Below are 20,047 nucleotides of genomic sequence, written 5' to 3'. Positions count from 1 at the left end.
TTGGCCGCCCCAAGCACCTGCTTGTTAAGCTGGTGCCTGGAGCCGGCCCTGCCTACTACTTCAGTTGACTGCCTGCTCTCCTCAAGTGGGTTCAGGGAAGCAGCAGGAAACAGGAAGCTCCCTGAGAAGCTGGTGTTAATCAGTCCAGGCTCCTGGGGGTGCTAGAAAGGTACATAAGAGGCTCCTCCTCCTCTCTCTACCTGCAGCTCCTGCTGCTTTCTGTTATTCCCTCTTACCTTTTCTCCTGCCTGAAAGCTATGTCTCCTGTGCCCTCCTTCCTCCAGCACAGCTCTCCACCATCGCTGTGCATCTAGAGCACAGAGAATACATATGCACCAGCAGCAGACACAATTTTCTACACTCTGGGTCCTAGTGGCGTCCTCTCCCCCCCACACACAGTCTGGCACCTGAGGCGGCTGCCTCAGTTCGCCTCATGGTAAGGCCAGCCTTGACCTGCAAAGCTACCTCTGCATACCCTCTGGGGTACACGTACCCCTGGTTGAGAACCACTGCTCCACTCAGCCTTACCAATGCTATTGTGAGTGTCTGTTCCTCTGCACCTCCTATCCGCTGGACAGACTTCCTGTGGATCTCTGCCTCACTTCAGGGATATCTACACTGCAGCCGGGAGCATGCTTTCCACTTCAGGTAGACAGACAAACACTAGCTCCACTCAAGGTAGCACATTTAAAATAGCAACATAACTAGGAGTAGTGTGGGCAGTGGCTCAGGCTAGCAGCCCAAATATGTACGCCGGGGTCCAGGTGGGTTTGTTCTCAGGCAGGTAGCCCAAGTTCTGCCAGTGCCGCAACATCCATGCTGCTATTTTTTGCATGCTAGCTTGAGCAGAGCTGTGTGTGTCTACCCACACCTGCTGGGAAGCAGGCACCCAGCTGCAGTGCAGAGGTACCTTTTGTCTCCAACTCTTTTCAGATGATCTTTGATCCCTTGTCTCTATGTCTGTATTTCTCTCCCCTGTGGGTACTATTTATTTAGGTAACTATTATTTAAGGGCTACACTGTGATACTTGTGCCAAAAGCATAAAGCTGCCTTATCCCAGATGGAGCACCAGGGAAATAGCCTGAAGTGTTAAGAATTTGTGTAAAGAGTAGAACAGAGGAAGCCACTTGCAGTGCACAACAAGTTTATTAGTCCTTCTACTCCCCAGAGCCCTCCACCCTTGCACTGTTGAGCAAGGGACGTTGAGTCTAACTCTCTAACATATTTCAAGGGATACCATTTGTCTGAAAGAAGCTAAAATACAAAAACACATTGTATTTTACTGCTGGTTTTTGTTGATGGTGGGTTTTTTTGTAGCAGGTACAGATTTTACCGAGCTTTAGAGTAAAAGGCCTCCTCCCTCTCTTCCTATGCTTCTTAAAAAAAACCATTGATTTTGTTCTTTGTAGCAGGGCTCAATACATCCCTTGTAACATCAGCATCTTTTAAGCGCATAACAATGAGCTCACCCGCTGTGATAGAGGAAAGGTGCAATTCCCAAATGGAATTGCTAGAAGCAATTGGTGCACTCCACTTGTTTCAGGTAAAATTTGTGTAAGCCTATGCAATTATAATGACAGAATGATCTCAACATTGAGGGGGGAAAGGAGAACATTCTTTGATATCAAAATAAATATATGAAAGATCATGTCTGAGTCAAAAAGAGGGAGTGAGGACCATAATGAAGACGGTTCTAAGCTGTAAAGCTCAGATACAGATGGAAATTTTCCCAAAATAAAGGGGGTCCAAATGAATCTTGCAGAGGCAGACCCAAGCTGTATATAAAGAATGTTGAAACACATTTCCTCATTGTTCTAGAGTACTTGGATCCATTTTGGACTTGTATCTAGAAAACAACTTTCATTAAAGTCATAAAGCAAACACACAAACCATTGGAAAAGGGCTTTGCCAAAGTAAATGTTAAACTTGTCAGAGCCCAGTTTACTCCCATTGAAGTCAAGAAGAGTTTTGCTACTGATTTCAATGGGAGCAGGATTAGGTCCCTGATTCAGGAAAGCATGTAAGTATATGCCTAACTTGGAGCATGTGTATAAATCTCATTGACTTCAATCGGATTTAGGCTCATGTAAAAGTGCTTTATTGAATCAAAACTGTTGTCTTTAAAAATCCCTTTTTGAAAGGCCTTATCTACATGGGAAAGTTGAACTGGAATAACCTAAAGTGTGAATTTAAAGTGATTTAGCTAAATCTGTGCAAATACCTGTGTAGACACTTATGTCTGTATAAATGCAGCTTTTATTCATTTAGCCTAAATCAGTTGGCAACAGGTTTAAGCTAAAGCAAAATAAATTACTCTTAAACCAAACTAAGGGCGTCAATCCATTACACAGGGCTTTGTATCAGTTTAACTCTATTGATTTAAAAACAGATTTAAATTAAACTGATGCAATTTTCCTGTACAGGTGAAGCCTCAGACCCTGCTTCTTAAATTATGCGTTCTTCATTCTTGATTAAAATGTCACTGTAGTCATCTCATTGGGAGTGAGTGGGCAGGAGAAACCAGCAATGATACATATGTTCTTTTAACTGCCAGAGATGCTATAAAGAACATCAGAGTTTAGGAAATGGCAGAGCAAGTGGGCGGCGAGACAGGATCACATAATCATCCAAAAGAGTCTTTTGGGGAGGGACTAATTTCAGGATATAAATAGCAGCTGTGGATTTTCATTGCTTATAATGCCTCAAAATTCTTACAACTCTTCAGATTGGGACAAGCTGACTGAGGGCTGTAGTGCATCCTCAGAATAGCAGCTTCCCTATCCTCAACGTCATTGGAACAGGCCTAGCTGGAGAAGACCCAAGTTACATCCAATTGCCTCATGAGTCACAAGAGCAGCATTTTTGAAATAGTAAAACCAGATTCTCTCACTGGGGCAGGCTGCAAGCATATTTTTCAAAATAACAAAATCCATTCAGATGTCTAGTTCAAAGTCCAAACTAAAAGTATCCAGATTTTAATGCTAAGTGACCCAAATTCTTATGTCTTTATTTAGGCAAAACGCCCAATGACACTGATCAGGTACAATATGGAATCTATGTATGGCTGTATGCAGGGGCGGCTCTAGCTTTTTTGCCGCCCCAAGCACGGCAGGCAGGCTGCCTTCGGTGGCATGCCTGCGGGAGGTCCGCTGGCAATGCGGATTCGGCGGCATGTCTGCGGGAGGTCCGCCGGTCCCGCGGCTTCGGCATACCCACCGCCAAATTGCCGCCGAAACCGCGGGACTGGCGGACCTCCTGCAGGCATGCAGCCAAAGGCGGCCTGAGTGCCGCCCTCGCAGGGACCGGCAGGGCGCCCGCCGCGGCTTGCCGCCCCAGGCACAAGCTTGGAGCACTGGTGCCTGGAGCCGCCGCTGGCTGTATGAAAAAATGACTGGTACTAATAGAGTTTGTGAGATTTCCAGAAGCAAACGGAAATACCCCTGAATTATATTACTAATAATGCCCTTCTGGGGCTAAAAGCCTGACTCAACAGTACTCACTCAGAGACCAGAGTATAGGAAGCAAGATCAGACCCCAGATCCAGCAATTCTTGTTCAGGCCCTGATGGTCCCCTCTCATGGCAAAGTCCCTGGTACTTTACATGCTGATGCACAGTTAAGATTTGTCATCATTCACTTCTTAACTTTATAATCGCCAAAAAAAGCAATATAAACCCAGTCCAAAAAATGATAAAAATTCAAACCAAACAAACCTTGTAGTTCAAGATTCAGCTGGGTTTCTTTTTCGGTCAAAAACTTTTAAATATGTTTTTTAAAGTATTTATAATATAAAAATATATATACAGAAAAGTACACACACACAAAGTCCTGATTAAGGGTAAGTTGTGCTCCTTTGAATTAGTGATAAAACTCACATTGGTATCAGAGGAAGAAAGACTGGACCCTAACATAGCAACTCTCTCATACCCATCGTGTTAATTAGGATGTTGAATTCCAGGATACTAACTATCCAGATCCCAGTCCATTATATGTAATAGCACCTAGCCTGATTCAGCTCCCTTTGTATCCCTTTCCCCTACACTGTGACTGTATTATCTATTTAGATCGTGAGCTCTTTGGGGGCAGGGACGTCTACTATGCTGTGTCTGTCCAGTTCCTAGTACAATGGGCCATGTTTTTGGTTGGTCCCTAGGCACTACCATCATCATCATATAATAGTTAATGGGAGTCCTTCCATTGTCCTTAATGGAATTTGAAATATGTAATTCATAAGGACGGAGTAAAACCATTGGTCAATATATAGTTTCATAGAGTCACAGTAATTAGAAATAGAAATGACCTATTAAGGTCCCAGCCCCAGTCCACAGACTTGTGTAAGTGGGGCTTGCTCTAGTGCGCTAAAAATTCCTATGTAGACATTGCAGCTTGGGCTGTAGTGGAGTGGGGGTGGGCTTGGGCCCAAGCTGCAACATCTATAGAGCTATTTTTTAGCATGGTAGCATAAGCACTGCTAATACAGGTCTGTGGAGCCAGTTGGGGAGCCTCACTCCCAGACGCCATGTAGATATACCTCGGATATCAAGTTTAGCTCATTGACAACCATTGTCTTCTCCATGAAGATGCAATTAGATATTAAAGTGAAAATACAGTTTGTTTTACTCCATTTTTTGCCAGTTATCTAGTATAATTTCAGAGGCTAATATTGAACAGCTAAGGGTTTGTGGTATTTTGCTTTTGTGCTAATCTGTTCCTTTACTAATATTCAGTTAAATACATGTAGAATCTAACTGTAAACCAATTACCTTATAGTAATTTTTAATGCCTAAACTTTCTCCCAGATGGCTAGACTTTCAAACACATTCAGTGTGCAACTACATGTGCAAAAGTAATGTACATTTGCATGCACATGCTTATCAGACAATGGCATTTAATTATAATTTGTACTTTCAATTGCCTGATTTTCACATGTAATTAGGCTGCATGTCTAAAATATTTGACCTAGACTACATAAGTATAAATAGATATTAGAAAAGTGTAATTTCAATTGTTATTTCATAGAATTTATTTTTGTCCCCACTGAAGACTGGAGACCAGGCACTGTACAAGCTTGGATGCTGGTTGAAATCTTTTGCACTAGAAGTTTTTAATTGAAAAATGGCCTTTAAGTAAATGAAACATTTTTTGAAAAATTTTCCTTTTTTTTACAAAGTTTTCTGATTTTTTCCAACAAATTTTATCTCAATCATTTTTTAACTCATTATAGAAATATTTTGTTTAATAAAAATCACATTTTCTTACTCAATACTGGGTTTTGGGAAATGAAATTTTTTAAAAATGATTGAAAAATACAAATTTGGATAAAAATATTGGCTAAAAATATGGTGGAAAATGTCACAGAAAATGGGTGCATTTTGGATTCTGCAAAAATCGAAACTTTGACATTTAATTTTTTTTCAAATGATTTTCCGGTTTTTCAATCAACTAACAATCAAAGAAGAAGAGGAGTTCTTGCCCCAACATGTTCACATGAAAGAGCACTTGGTAGTTCAAAAATTTGTTTCTTTCACCAACAGAACTTGGGCCAATGAAAGATATTACCTCACCCATCTTATCTCTCTATGTTTAGAATCTGAAAGACAAAGAGTGGAAGGAAGGAAGTGTGGGTCCACACTACAAGAAGGATGTGGAAAAATTGGAAAGAGTCCAGTGGAGGGCAACAAAAATGATTAGGGGTCTGGAGCACATGACTTATGAGGAGAGGCTGAGGGAACTGGGATTGTTTAGTCTGCAGAAGAGAAGAATGAGGGGGGATTTGATAGCTGCTTTCAACTACCTGAAGGGGGGTTCCAAAGAGGATGGAGCTCGGCTGTTCTTAGTGGTGGCAGATGACAGAACAAGGAGCAATGGTCTCAAGTTGCAGTGGGGGAGGTCTATGTTGGATATTAGGAAACACTATTTCACTAGGAGGGTGGTGAAGCACTGGAATGCGTTACCTAGGGAGGTGGTGGAACCTCTTTCCTTGGAGGTTTTTAAGGCCCGGCTTGACAAAGCCCTGGCTGGGATGATTTAGTTGGGAATTGGTCCTGCTTTGAGCAGGGGGTTGGACTAGATGACCTCCTGAGGTCCCTTCCAACCATGATATTCTATGATTCTATGATTCTATAATATCCCAATTTTACAAGATGGGGAGCTGAGACAGAGAGAGATTAAGGGCATGGCTACACTTGCAGATGTAGAGCACTTTGAGTTAAATCAGCCTTCGTAGAGCGCAGTAGGGAAAGCACTGTAGTCTGTCCACACTGAAAGCTGCCAGCACACTGGCATGGCCAAATTAGCAGCTCTTGCAACGGCCACAGAGAGCAGTGCATTGTGGTAGCTATCCCAGCATGCAAGTGGCTGCAATGTGCTTTTCAAATGGGGGGGAGTGGGGTGGAGTGTGACAGGGAGTGTGTTGTGTGTATGTGGGGGGGAGAGAGAGTGGGTTTTTGGGGGCTGAGAGCAGGTCAGCATGTTGTCTTGTAAGTTCAGACAGCAACAGACCTCCCTCTCCCCCCTGCCTCTCTCTCTCTCTCTCTCTCTCACACACACAGCATTCCACAGTAACGGCTTGCAAGCCGGCTGTCAGAAACGGAGCTTTGAAAGGGCATTTCCGCATTCCTACAGGAGTTCAAAACAATGACAAGAGTGGCCACCTGACTTAAGGGGATTATGGGACGTTTCCAGAGGCCGATCAGAGCGCAGTAACGCAACACCTCGTTCACACTGACGCCCGTGCGTTGTAGCCAAGGCACAGCAAACGTTATTCCTCTCGCCGAGGTGGAGTACCAGGTGCGCTCTAGCTGCGGAGTCAGAGTGCTCTACGTGCCTTGCCAGTGTGGACGGGGAGTGAGCTAGTGCTCCCGGGGCTCCTTTATTGCACACTAACTCGCAAGTGTAGCCAAGTCCTAAATGACAGGCTACGTCTACACTAGCACTTTTGTCAGGATAACGTACGTTGCTCAAGGGTGTGGGGAAAAAAAACCATCACACCTTGAGTGACATAAATTACACTGACAGAAGTGCTGGTGTGGACAGCGCTATGTTGGCGGGAGAAGCTTTCCTGCTAACATAGCTACTGCTGTTCATTGGGGGTGGTTTAATTATGTTGAAACGAGAACTCTCTCTCTTTGGCTTAGAGCGGCTACATGGGAGATCTTACAGTGGCACAGCTGCATCAATACAGCTGTGCTGCTGTAAGCTCTCTAGTGTAGACATGGCCTTATTCATGGCCACATGGGGTTTGTTCCGGGGTGAAAGTAAGGCGGTATGGCGTACCGGTAAAAAGTGGCCACCAGTACCGGCCCGTACCCAGCTGACTTTAAAGTGCTGCTGTGACAAAGGACCCTGCTTAAAGCGCTGCTGTTGCAGCACTTTAATGTCATTACCCCTTTTGCTCCCCCCCAGCTGCTGACGGGGGTGGACAAAAGGAGCAGCTGCCCTGGGGCCGGCGATTTAAAAGGGCCCGGGGCTCCGGCCACCACTGCCGCTACCGCAGCAGCGGCCAGAGCCCCGGGCCCTTTAAATCACCGCTGGAGCCCCAGGCGGCATGGGCCAGGCAGCATGGAAGGGCTGGCTGAAGGATGCTGACCCCCACAGCCCCGCCCCTTCCGCCCAAGGCCCCGCCCCTTCCAGGGGCCAGAGCCGGCCCCCGTACCAGTAAGTCTTCGGCTTTACTTTCACCCCGGTTTGTCGACACAGCAGCTGGGAAGCGTGATTCCCAGCGAGAGTAGACAGACTTGTGCTAGCTGAGCTCAAGCTAGTGCACTAAAATGGCAGTGTGGACGTTGCAGCACTGGGGTGGACTTGAATTCAGGCAGCTAGCCTGAACCACCACCAATTGCACAACAACATCCATAACTGCTATTTTTAGCACACTAGCTCAAGCTGAGCTAGAGCCAAGTCTGTCTATCTGTGCTGGGAATCACACTGCCCAGCTGCAGTGTAGTGTAGATATACACACAGGGAGTCTGTGACTCATCCAGCAACTGGACCCAGATCCCTTAAATCCTAATCTGGTGATTTAACCCCAGTATCCAAATCATGAGTTAAACCCGCCCAAAATCATGAGATTGTCATGAAATCATATGGGCTTTGTTTTATTTGGGGAGTTATGTTTATGTACTTTCTGGTTTTTGAACCTTTAGTGTTTATATTTTCAAGCTTTCCCCCCCTCAAACATGAGGACTAGGAAGTTACTTAATTTTTATAATAAATGCTGAGATACTCACATAATCATGACTCCAGAGCTGAGGCTTTCAGAAAAATAATCAAATTTCACAAGACTTGTGATTAAAAAAAATCAGAAGAGCTGGAAACACTGTAACCCCAGGACTGTCCTTCCTCTTTATTATGGAATCAAAACACTAAGAATGTGGATGAAAAATCACTATGGGCCATATTCTAGCTTAGTGGCACATTACTCCATAAGTAGTCCTATTGACTTCAATAGACAGCTCAGAATAAAAGGAACTATTCAACATGAGTAAGGATATTAGAATCTACTGTTCTATAAACGATAATTATGATTATTAGTTATGATTATTACTAGCTATTTATTAATAATTTTCAGGCCTTTTTACTTGCTTGAAATGAATGAAATGTTGCTTTTGGTGGTATTAAAATAGTAAAGATTATGTATAGTATAAAAACAACTATCTGAGTACATAGGAAGGTGAATTAAAACTCCCAAGGAGTGCTCCCCATGAGTTAGGAAATTGATGGTTCAAATGTCACAGGGAAATAGCATGTCAGTGCAACTTCTTTAGTGATCAATAAAGTATTCTGTATTCATGCTTCACAAAAAGGTTTCTGAGAACCGTCTCAAACTCCCCCGGGGACAATCCTTTGACATTTTCATTGACACCTCCTGAAGTAGTTGCCTTTTTAGCTGTGCTGTAAGGCAGCAATTTGCCACCTCATTATCAGTTTGATTGATGAGAACACTGTCTTAAAATGTCTGTCACATTATGATTGTTAGTTTGACTCTTTCACTAGAGTCATCCTCTTAAAAGAAACACTGATGTGCATGACAAAATGTTTTCCACAACAAGATGTCAATGACAGGTTTTCTGAAAGAAATTGCAGTTTCTGCAAAAGTAATTGACCCCCTCCCCCCTGCACACACACCTACCTTGTTTTTTGTCTTTCATGTTTGTGTTTAAAAAGTGGAATAGTATGCCCCATTTAGTTATAATGACACTCCAGAGGCAGCTGCATTTTAGTGGCATAGATAGTGGCTTTTGCATGCATGAACTTTAAAGTTTGTGAAGCACTTGGTGATTCTTCAGTATGAAAAGTGTTGTTAAACGTGTAAAAGATTATTATCAGTATACAAATGCTAACAATAGACCTGAGCTTTAGAATCTACTAACACTAAATAAACCAAATCACTACAGTGGTTGTTCATTTGTCTTTTAGGAATTTGCATAAATTCTCAACTTCCTAATATTTATTAACTTCATCTTTCTAACCATAGTACTTTTATGGCCTCATTTACCATAGTACCTCACATTCTTTAATGTATCCTTTTATCCTCACACCACCCCTGGTGAAGTATTATTATCTCCTTTTTACCAGTGCAGAAACTGAGGCTCAGAAAGCCCAAGCGATTTGCCCAAGATTGCACAGGAAGTCTATAGGGGAAATAAGGAATTGAAAATCCCATCTCTTTAGTCACTGGACCATCCATTCTGTCGACTGTATATAATACACATTTTCTTTATTGCTTTTCCCCAGCTTTCTGTGTTTATAATCTGTATTTAGACACCAATTCAAGAAAACTGCTGTGTCCTGTATCAGGAAGCTAAGTATGTAAATTCAATGGGATGTCAGAACATGCCTAAAGTTAAGCAAATGCTTAAGTGCTGTCCTGAGTATGGATGGACTTGAACATGTTTAAGGGTTTCCTAAATTGAGGCCTTATTTAGGACCAGATTGAGACTTTACAAAGTGTGAGAAGTGAAGTGTGATACAAAGCCCCAGCAGGGTTCGACCAAGAATGTGATTAAGAGAGAGAGAGAGAGAGAGAGAGCGCAACCCCGACCTTCCCTGGTTTCTCCTTTTGCTCCAAAAGGGAAATAATGTCACCCAGCTTTTGTGATCTCATGCAGATTAATGGCCCCAGTGCTGCACTGGGTTAGCTGGGCTGGCTACACCCCACCTCACTTCACCTACTCCCTGTTCACTTGCATGTCGGGCAGGTGTGGGTCAAGATGGTGGCCCTCATAGATGTATCACTAAAGTCAGATTCTACTCACATAGTGCTCCCTTTGAAGACACTAGGACAATTTGTGGAGTGACCTGTTTGAGTAGAAGTGGCAGAATTTGGAGCTATCTGAAAACTACAGTAATAATTAATGGTGATGGATGGGTTCCATAAACCAACTCCCTAGAATTAATGTTATTCTGTGTAAAGATTTTCTTATCATTCTCATCTTAACGCCTTAAAAATATATATGCATATTAATCATTTAAATCATTGTATACAAGCAGTCATCACAAAGACATTAGACAAAGATTGTAAAACATAAATCTTGAAGAATCTGAAGATCCTTCATCTTTTCCAGGTTGACTAAATAAGTTCATAAATACTACTTTCCACATCTTCAGCACCTTCTGTTTAAAGCTGCCTCAGTGCTTCACAAAACTTTAAGTAAGACACAAGATTTCTTTGAGGATAAAATATATACAGGGACCATTGTGCTCCACACTGAAATGCAAACAGCTCTGGACTGGAATACAGTAGCTGTATAATAGTGCACAACACCACTTTCTAGAAATGGAGTGCAGGAGGTGAGGATATACTATATCCAATTGAAATTGTAGTGAGAATTAAGGTAAGTAGAAGGCACAAAAATGAGTTGGAATTTAACCAGAGCACTAAATCTTTAAGAAGGTATAATGAAATATCTAAAGACCAGCTCCTTGACATAAACTGTTGTGTCTCCATTGACTTCAGCTGAGCTACTACTATTTTCACACATGGAGGATCTGGCCCAAATGACACCTCTGATAGCCCAACACCCTACAAATGCTCTGAAGGGGTGTGTGTTTGTAAGGATTCAGAACAGAGTGCCATCCACTTAACCACCTTGTGCATTTAGGTGCTCCTGGGAGTACCTCCCTCTAAGTACTTACCTGACCTTTCCCTGGTTAGGCTAGGGAGGTATGTTGTGAGTCACAGCACAACGTGGTATGGCTGCACGCAATTAAAGAGAAAGAAAATAAATATCTGACTGAGTGCCAGAGTGCACTTTTTCCTTCATCGCTGCCATTAGGCCATGAAAATGGGAAGGTATGTGAGGAATTTCCCACTTTATGTTCTAGCCCCCATCTCAGGGGGAAAGGCAGCCCCCCTTTGTATTTTGGCTATGCCAGAGTAACACTGTTATTCTCCCATGCAGTCTGGGTGAGTCAGTTATCTTGTTAGACAAGACTGATGACAGGGCAGTGGCTGACTGAGCCACATCCAGGGTTTATCAATGCAAACTGAAAGAATCTCGCCCATCAGTTAGTGAAACAGGAGACATGGCTTCTTCCGTGAACCACTTTTTGGAGATAGCTCTTTTGTCCTGTCTCTTTCATCTACATGAAAATAAACAGCCTTTGCTTAAACATTCAGTTTGTATTAATAAAAGGTCAGTGACATTAGGTGTATACAATTACAATTTAAAATGTATTGAGCACTGTATTTTTTTTTTAATGATGCTGTCTGTATTTCATAAAAACCCTGATTTTTTTTTCTTTTATAGGATGAAATCTTGTCCCTATTTAAGTCAATGGTAAAACTTGTATTGACAATGGAGCCAAAATTTCACCCACAGATTCTTCCATCAAAATATTTCCAAGCATTTTACAAATATTAACTAACTGAGCCTCATAAGACTCTTTTGAGGTAAGGTAGCGTTATAGCTACATGCATGAGAACAACCTTGAGTCATACTGGTCTGGAAATCATGATATTCACCTTTACAGAAATCTGATCTCTGCTTATTAGTGATTCAGTAGGTGGCACTCTTCTCTTTGAGTCAGTACTGAATTGATACCCATCATCATGTTAGGGGTGCAGTGCAGAAGGAAGAGTCAACTTACAGGTGGAACACATGACATTGTGTTATTCAAACATATGTTGTAAGCCCCCATGCAGCAAAACACTTAAGCATATGCTTAAAGCCACTACTATTCTGCAAAGCACTTATGCATAGGTTTAAGTTTAAACATGGGCTTAAGCCTCATTCCCTAAAGTTAAGCATGAGCTAAGTACTCTGAATTGAAACAGACTGCAAAATTGGGGCCTAAGATATCGAAGATCACATTTATGGGTGCAATACTAATATAATAAAAATGCTAATTAATAACAGGTAGTAATATATTAAAATAATTTTCTAGAGTTTAATAGTGGAATAAACTTTTACTTATGTAGCATTTGCTGTCATTTTCCCCCATGGTTTCTTACTTTAAGGATTTCTCATAATCACAATTCTTATTGCCATTCAAGATGTCCATTTGTGTTTTGGAACATTTCTGTTTTAAATAAGGGATTTTATTTTTAACCTAGTAAGTAATTTTTGAATTGTCTGCACATTATCGAAACCTTGTTTCTAGATGAAAGGTATGGAAAATTTATCATTCATATATTTTTAGAATAAATGTCTGCCAGCCTTGGTTTTAAAGTGACTTTAGTAAGAGTGCTTTAAGTTTGAATAGGCAGATATATTGTAGGATACTGAACTGCTACTATAAACTGAATGGTGTACTGATTACATTACAGGAAGTGAAGTAGTGTGAAAACATTATAGAAATTTTAGCACATGCTTTTGAACCCAAGAAAGAGATTAAGATTAACGGAGGTACAATTTGGATGCAGGCTTTTGGCTGATTCTTGTTTCACTTCAGTAGTTTTGCCCATTCCTACTGTTCATATTTCAGTTACTGGACAATACATTGGCTGGCAAGCACACTTTGACTATTTGGAGTGTTATAAACAGTAAATATGTAAGCACCAAAGGAGTCGCCTAAAACTAGCTGTTCTGAAAACAAATAGAACCTTCACAGTGATATTTCCCCCTTTTTTTAATGGTTTTGAGAAAGTTTCCTACACTCTGTAGAAACCTTGGTCAGGCAATGGAAAATATTTTTGTGAAGATTTTTATGATTTCTTGCTAGCCCTGATTCTTTGAAATGATATTCCAGTTGAAGTTTTCCAAACAGCTCTGCCAACACCATCGCTGAAATATTTAACAGACAATTCTTAGGCCGCATGTTTTCCTTCTTATGACTCCATTAAAACTTGCAATTTATTTTCTTTCCAAAAATGAAAATGGGATGCATAGGTTATATATTCCAAGGGGTTTCCTTGTTGCCATGTGAATATATTCTTACAGAGCCTCACACAATTTGGCATAAAGACATAGGGCTCCTAGAACAGGTCCATGATTTAATGTTAGCAGCTGCAGCAGAAAGGATTTCTGGCCTAGTTTTGGTGGCATGCATTCAGGGAGATGCTCCAAAGTTGTTTTATACCACATTACATAGCAACAAAATACAGAGCAGCCCAACACTTATCTTTCTGAACCCGGACAGTTGAGAGGCAATACGAATTAAGAACAAGAAGTGGCAACGTTGCATATAGTGATGATACCCTTAAATCATGCCTCAAATTCAATTTAAGGTGCACAAATGATTTCTCTTGTTAATAAAAGTGAGCACAGACTTTCTCCTTCTCCAGCTTGCTTTCACAAGAGGCTCCGTATGCAGAGTGCTGTCCCTCCTCATTTGTCTTGTGGCCCCCTCAGACCAGCAAATTTACAACTCGAGCTGTTACTTCAAATAGCAATCTATGTGACAGCACCAGCATTGAAATGCTCAGGACCAAATTCTGCTCGGAGGTACACTTCATAATACTTTAGTTGCAGTTATTTTGTCCCGCTTCGGATACTGAAATACATCTAAATCAGAGGTCTCCAATCTGTGGGGCACATCTCCCTAGTGGGGCACCGAGAATTGTTGGGGGCGGGGGCGCGGCTGGGGCCTGGACCAATCCCCACAGGGGGCAGAGAAGGAGTGCCACACTGCTTTGCTCCTGGCCCCGATTGCCAGCACCACGCCTGGGGTCCCAGCTGCTGGCCCCAGCCTTCTTACCCTTGTCTGCGTTCCCCTCCCAGAGCTGCGGCCGCATTCCCGGTCCCAGGGGGAGGGCAGACAGAGGTAAGGGGGGTGAGGTAAAAAGTTTGGGGATCACTGATCTAAATACATAGTAAGATGTGGTGGCTGGAATTTTTCTTATCAGCAGCTTCTAAACCATACATTGATGTAACTCTTATGTGACAACTATCAGCAATGTCATATTACTTTAAAGTGTGGTTCTGTACTTCCTTACAGAACCCACTCAGCCTTAAACAGGTTTGAGAACCTAATGTGAAGAGCATGGTGCAGCACAGGTGTACCTGCTTACATAATTTGGCTTGTACATTGTCAGTGGGGATGATGTCTGAGATTCAGAGGCCAAGGAGAAAAAAAACCCCACAACTTTCTTTAACTTGAAAAAGGTACCCAATCTGGTGGGGTGCAATGAATATGGAATCTGTCATTCTTACAGAGTCATTTTTTAGGCTAGCACTGAACTTTAACATGTAGAACATGTAACTGGCATTCATGATGTATTTGTATTACAGGTTCTAATCTCCTCTGGCTAGTCTTTGTTCTGGGGCATTTCATGGGTCTTCCTATCCTCATCCATTCAGCTGCAATGCTATGCATGGTCTGGTGTTCTAGATCAGCAATGTGTACACTACATTATGTAATATTCAAATACGTTGTACATATTTTAGTTTTAGTGCAGTGAATGATTCCTCTTTGAGAATCAGTAATTTGTAACACACCACACTGCCTGCTATTCTGAATGTCAGGAGCCCAACAACGGCAGTTAGGGCCAAGGGTCAGAGCAGGGGAAAACTTGAGGCTGGGAGTAGCAGGGGAGTTTATAGTCAGTTTCCAAGGGCTAATACCAGGGGTCAGAGTCTGAGTCAGGAGCAATGTTCCCTCTAATTTTCTCCATCCACGTGAGGAATGAATTTTGTTATGTGCACCATATTGAGGTCATGTGCAGATGTCTCCACAAGTAGAAACCAAAAACCTAGATATAATAATGCCACTGCGTGACAGCCTGGAGATGTCAGCTGCCTGGTAGCGCTTCAGGCCTGGGTTCTACACCTATGGGGCCTTATACTCAATTGCCCACTTCAAAACCTTTGATGCTTAACAACCTAACCCCCCCAATTGCCTACTTCATTCCAAGTGACTGCCTTCCACATGAGTTACCACTTCTGCTTAACAATTAGTCCCAACTTGTATTTAACTCACAGACATCTGGATTTCTCCCCCAGACCTGAAGAAGAGCTCTGTGTAACTTGGAAGCTTGTACTTTCCATGAGCAGAAGTTGATCCAATATGAGATATCACCTCACCTACCTGGTCTCGCTCATAGCCTGGGACAAAGTTACAGCAACACTGTAAATTCAATAAATGGAAACCAAGGATCTAAATATTCATCTCATATTTCATCTTTTTTGATGTATTTCCTCATTTACCACAGAAGTTAGTCCGATAAAAGATTACCTCGCCCACCTTTTCTATTTCATTTACCAGTCCCCAAACTATCTTATCATAATGGGGAGTCTTTTGTTTGCTAATAGCCTGCTATCAAAGCTCTATTTGTCACAGGAGGTGCGATATGTCCCTGTATTCTTGGATAGCTGCCATGTTAATTGGCAGGCCTAGAAGTAAAACTCATGTGGTATGAGGCTGTCCAATAGGTTGCATTTAATTATCAGCTAAATTTGTTCTTGGATATTTACATTAATTTTAAACCTTTGTTACTTTTCATTAAAAAGTAAAGATATTATGACAGGGCAGGGTCCAGCTCCTGTCTCTTTTCAAGTTACCAACAGCTTGGAAACCTTCTTTTGATAAGCACCTTGTGGTTTGTTTCAGTGTCCTTCCCCACCACTTTACAGACTCATGCAGCCCTGTATTTACACTAATTCAATTCTTTGGCCAAGGTGTGGGTAGGATAGAAGGGATCTTCCCTCTGGGAGATCACTCTAGGCCCTGACTATTAAAGCCTCTTTACCCCCTTCCTGTGTCTTTGCTACCTTCTGCCTTATTAGCCTTCTAGCTCTCCTCAGCCCATCCTAATCCATCAGGCGAACTAGATTGCAGTGATCAGGGTGCTGGATCAGCTACTGTTGCCTAGCTCTCTGTCACAGAAATATTAGAACCAAATCAAAGAAAGATTCAACTCAATAGCAATTTCTAAGAGAATCCATGCCCACCTTCCAATGAAAATTAAAGCTTAAACGTGTTGTACTAGAGTTACTTGTGCACCACACAAATGTAAAAAGGGGGGGAAATCTAAACACTTCAGAGTCCCAGTAAAGGAAAAAACAAGGATGATGTGAAGTAACAAAGAGAAGCAGAATCTTTAATATAAGATTTCCATTTGCATTGTATTTAACCTTGCATACATTATGTTACTATATGTTATGTTCCACCTTCTAATTTGGCTTGATTTTTAGTTTCAAGTGAGACCTATTAAACAAGACAAGTTTGAAGAAAATTGGTTCAGGAATTTTAAAGTAGTTTCCTTCTGTTTTTGACTCTGGGAGTGAACAGTATATATCAATCACAAGGCTATCTTCAGTCCTAGGCTGTCATACTCCAAATTTGTCCCATTTCCTTACAAAATCTGATAAGATTAAGTCTTGAGGATCCAGTTTTGGCCCGTCTGTAGTTGTCCGTGGATAAAGAGTTAGGACTAATATGTAATTAATGGTAGAAAGTTTAACATAGAAGATGATGACAAAAATTTGGGAAAAGGACAGCTACAGTAACTAACTCCATTCTCTCCCCCGGCAGTTAAACACTTTGCGATCTTGGTTATAAATGAATTGAGTCATTATACCAAATGCTGACATTGGCTCTGACCCAACAAACTCCCAACATTGTTAACATTCTCAAAATAGACTTTGCCTTATATTGTTGCTTATGTCCATTTCTAGTTCTAAACATTTTTGGAATGCAGTTCATTCTGCAACAAAAACCTAAACATTTGAACCATAGAATGCAATCAGTGTTTTAGAATTAAGAACAAATACAAATGGCAGGTAGCCTGGTAAAAGCACTTTGACTTATTAGTATGCCTTATTTATGAATATCAACAGTGTGCCAAAAAGTTGCTACTTTCATGTCATGATTCTGCTTGCGGCTGGGAGGCCTCAGTTATTGTGGATAATTTCTCCCCTCTGAATCTTTTTGGTTCTGATAGCTTATTACACCTACACTTCTTTGACTCAAACACCAAGGGGTGGGGGTGTGGTGTACAGTTGGTGGGTACATTTTGCAGACACCAGTCTTTCAATTTTATTTCCTATGAATGAAAACCAATTATCTGACATATAGCCCAATTGATAAAGCTTTACATGGGGTGAGTGAAAGTGGGGCAGACAGAAAAAAATGTCATGCCCTCTCCACCAACCTATGGCAAGGATGTAGTACTGCTCTCCATCCCAAGCAGTTGCACATTCCAGCATTGTCTACTCTACAGACAGCAGTAGCCCACCCGCTCAGCAACACAGGCCACCAGGAACACATTATCCTGATACATGTTTTCTGCGCAAGTAGAGAGCACAGAGTTGAGACTAAGGTTGCTGTCGGGTTTTACAAAGCCTCCTATGGAATTTGTCTTGCTACCTGAGAGACCATCTCTCTCCATGACCACTGCCTCCTATGATAGCTATGTTGCACTGGAAAAAACAGATGAGCAATAGGGGAGGGGTTCATAACCCCAGGAGACAGAGGGTCAGATCTACAGCTGATGTAAATCAGCATTGCTCCATTTGAGCCAATGGAGCAATGTTGATTTACATGAGTGGAGGATCTGGTCCTCTTAGGACCATCACAGTTGCCAGAACAAGAATATGCAACTCACTGCCAGATCTAACAGCAAAACCCACCTTTGCATCCAATCTTTTCCATAGATGTTCCCTCATTCGCATTAATATTAAACACCAAAACTGCTAAAGCCTGCCTCAAAACAGAGAGGGAGGAGAGAAACAGAGCCATGTTAGCACTGTTAATTTTTTTGGAGAGATTTGGATAGTAAAGGACCATATAAGTAGTTGGGTGGATAATACATATAGATCACATTAGGAACTCCCTCACATGCTTGTAAAACAAACTTTCATTTGTGATTAGGCATCTTTACACCTGGCAGAAAGGAGCCAGATTAACTAGCCAGTTGTAGACAATCTAGTGGTGGGAAATTCTCAGATAGTTTAAAATGAGCCAACAAGCTCCCATGCCAATGGCCTACCCACACCTCTAGGGGGCATGGTAGGGGCAGAGGGGAAGAGGTTGAGCTTGAGTAGAGCTTCACTCTATCATCACTGGCATATGGTGACTTAAGGGCAGTTGCCAGCTTTAATAAATTATAGCAGGCTCTGGGATGCTGTGACTGATGCTGGGGATTGGAAGTTTAAGATTCAGGTGAATGTAACTGGTTCCCTGATGCCCGCCAATCCCAACTATTTATGATGAGCATATTTTGGTGCAAGAGAGAATCTTTAGTCTGCACACAAAAGCGCTCCAAATAGTTTGCATGTGTGCCCAATGTCACTTGGATTAGATTTTCTTTCAGCATGGCTAACTGCCAGCCTAGTCTGAATTGTGCCAGCCCACACACCGTGGATGGCCCTAAAAGAGTTGAGATTGAAAGAGTTAAAATAGTCCTCCACTTATTGTCCCACAGTGCGCCAGTGGTCTTTTAAAATCTTCCAAGATCCACCAGTTCTAAGAACTGTGCTGGGTACGGTGGGATAGGTACCCAGAGGGGACTGAAACTGTTTAGAACAGCACCAGAGTGGAGCAAACCTACAGTGGTTCATGCTTTGAATAAGCAGTCCAGTGGAAATACACTGAACCATTTCACTTAGAAACAGTTCAGTTCTCCAGTGCAGACAAAGCTTTCCTCTGCAAGGTATGTGAACACACATTTAAAGTCCATCCGTGTTCTTTCTCCTGACTATTCTAGTGAGCAGCAGTGGTGCATGGCATTTCTTCTAATGGTATGCATCAAAGTACGAATGGTTGTACAATGCTATTCCATTGATGAGGTTAATTTATCAAAAGGTTTTCAGAAGCTATGGTAAATAAAGGATGAACCTACATCAAAGACATTTCTAGGTTGCTTTCTTACAAAAAGTTTACAAAATAAAAGAGATTACTAAACATTCAAGGATTAGGGTTTATCATGCCCGCCTCAAAGAGTGTCAGGTTAAAAAATTTACACTGCTAAAGTTAAATAATTGTTTAATTTGAAAAATATGTTCAAAAAGGAGATTTGTCTTAAAAGATGGTACTTTTAACTGATAATTAGTGATAAAAGAAACCATTTACCTTTAATTCCAGACTGATGCCAATAAAAATTATACAATGGATTAGGCAAAAGATGTCAGTAGTTGTGAAGGTTTATACCGGTATATCTGGATCTGAAGCTAGCAGGTGCAGGCTTCTGTTCACAGAAGACCAGTCACTTTAATAGTATTTTTAAGGAGTTAGATCTAAGGTGCTTTGCATTTGGATCACCATGTCTCACTTCTGTGTTGTCACTCAATAGGATTATACAGATTAAATCTTTAAAAAACCTGGTTTTGATGAGAGTTTCCCATATTAAGTAATTGAATATCAACCTTATCCAGGAAGGCAATACATACTAGTCAACACATTTAAAAAGGAAGACTTCAATTTGTAATTGTGAGAGAAGCGATCAGACTAGCTACAAAGTTGTTAAAACATAATTGTAGTAAAGTACACTAGTTTAATTTGCCTTTTCAGGATGGGATCAAACAGAAACTGATCAGTGTGGGTTTGTATTTGAATAGTAAAAAGAACAGGAGTACTTGTGGCACCTTAGAGACTAACAAATTTATTAGAGCATAAGCTTTCGTGGGCTACAGCCCACTTCTTCGGATGCAAGTGGGCTGTAGCCCAC

The sequence above is a fragment of the Terrapene carolina genome, unplaced genomic scaffold (genome assembly GCF_002925995.2).
Source record: "Terrapene carolina triunguis isolate 2854851 unplaced genomic scaffold, T_m_triunguis-2.0 Scaffold96, whole genome shotgun sequence".
NCBI classification, from domain to species: domain Eukaryota; kingdom Metazoa; phylum Chordata; order Testudines; family Emydidae; genus Terrapene; species Terrapene triunguis.
Note: the sequence above shows the minus strand (reverse complement) of the source record.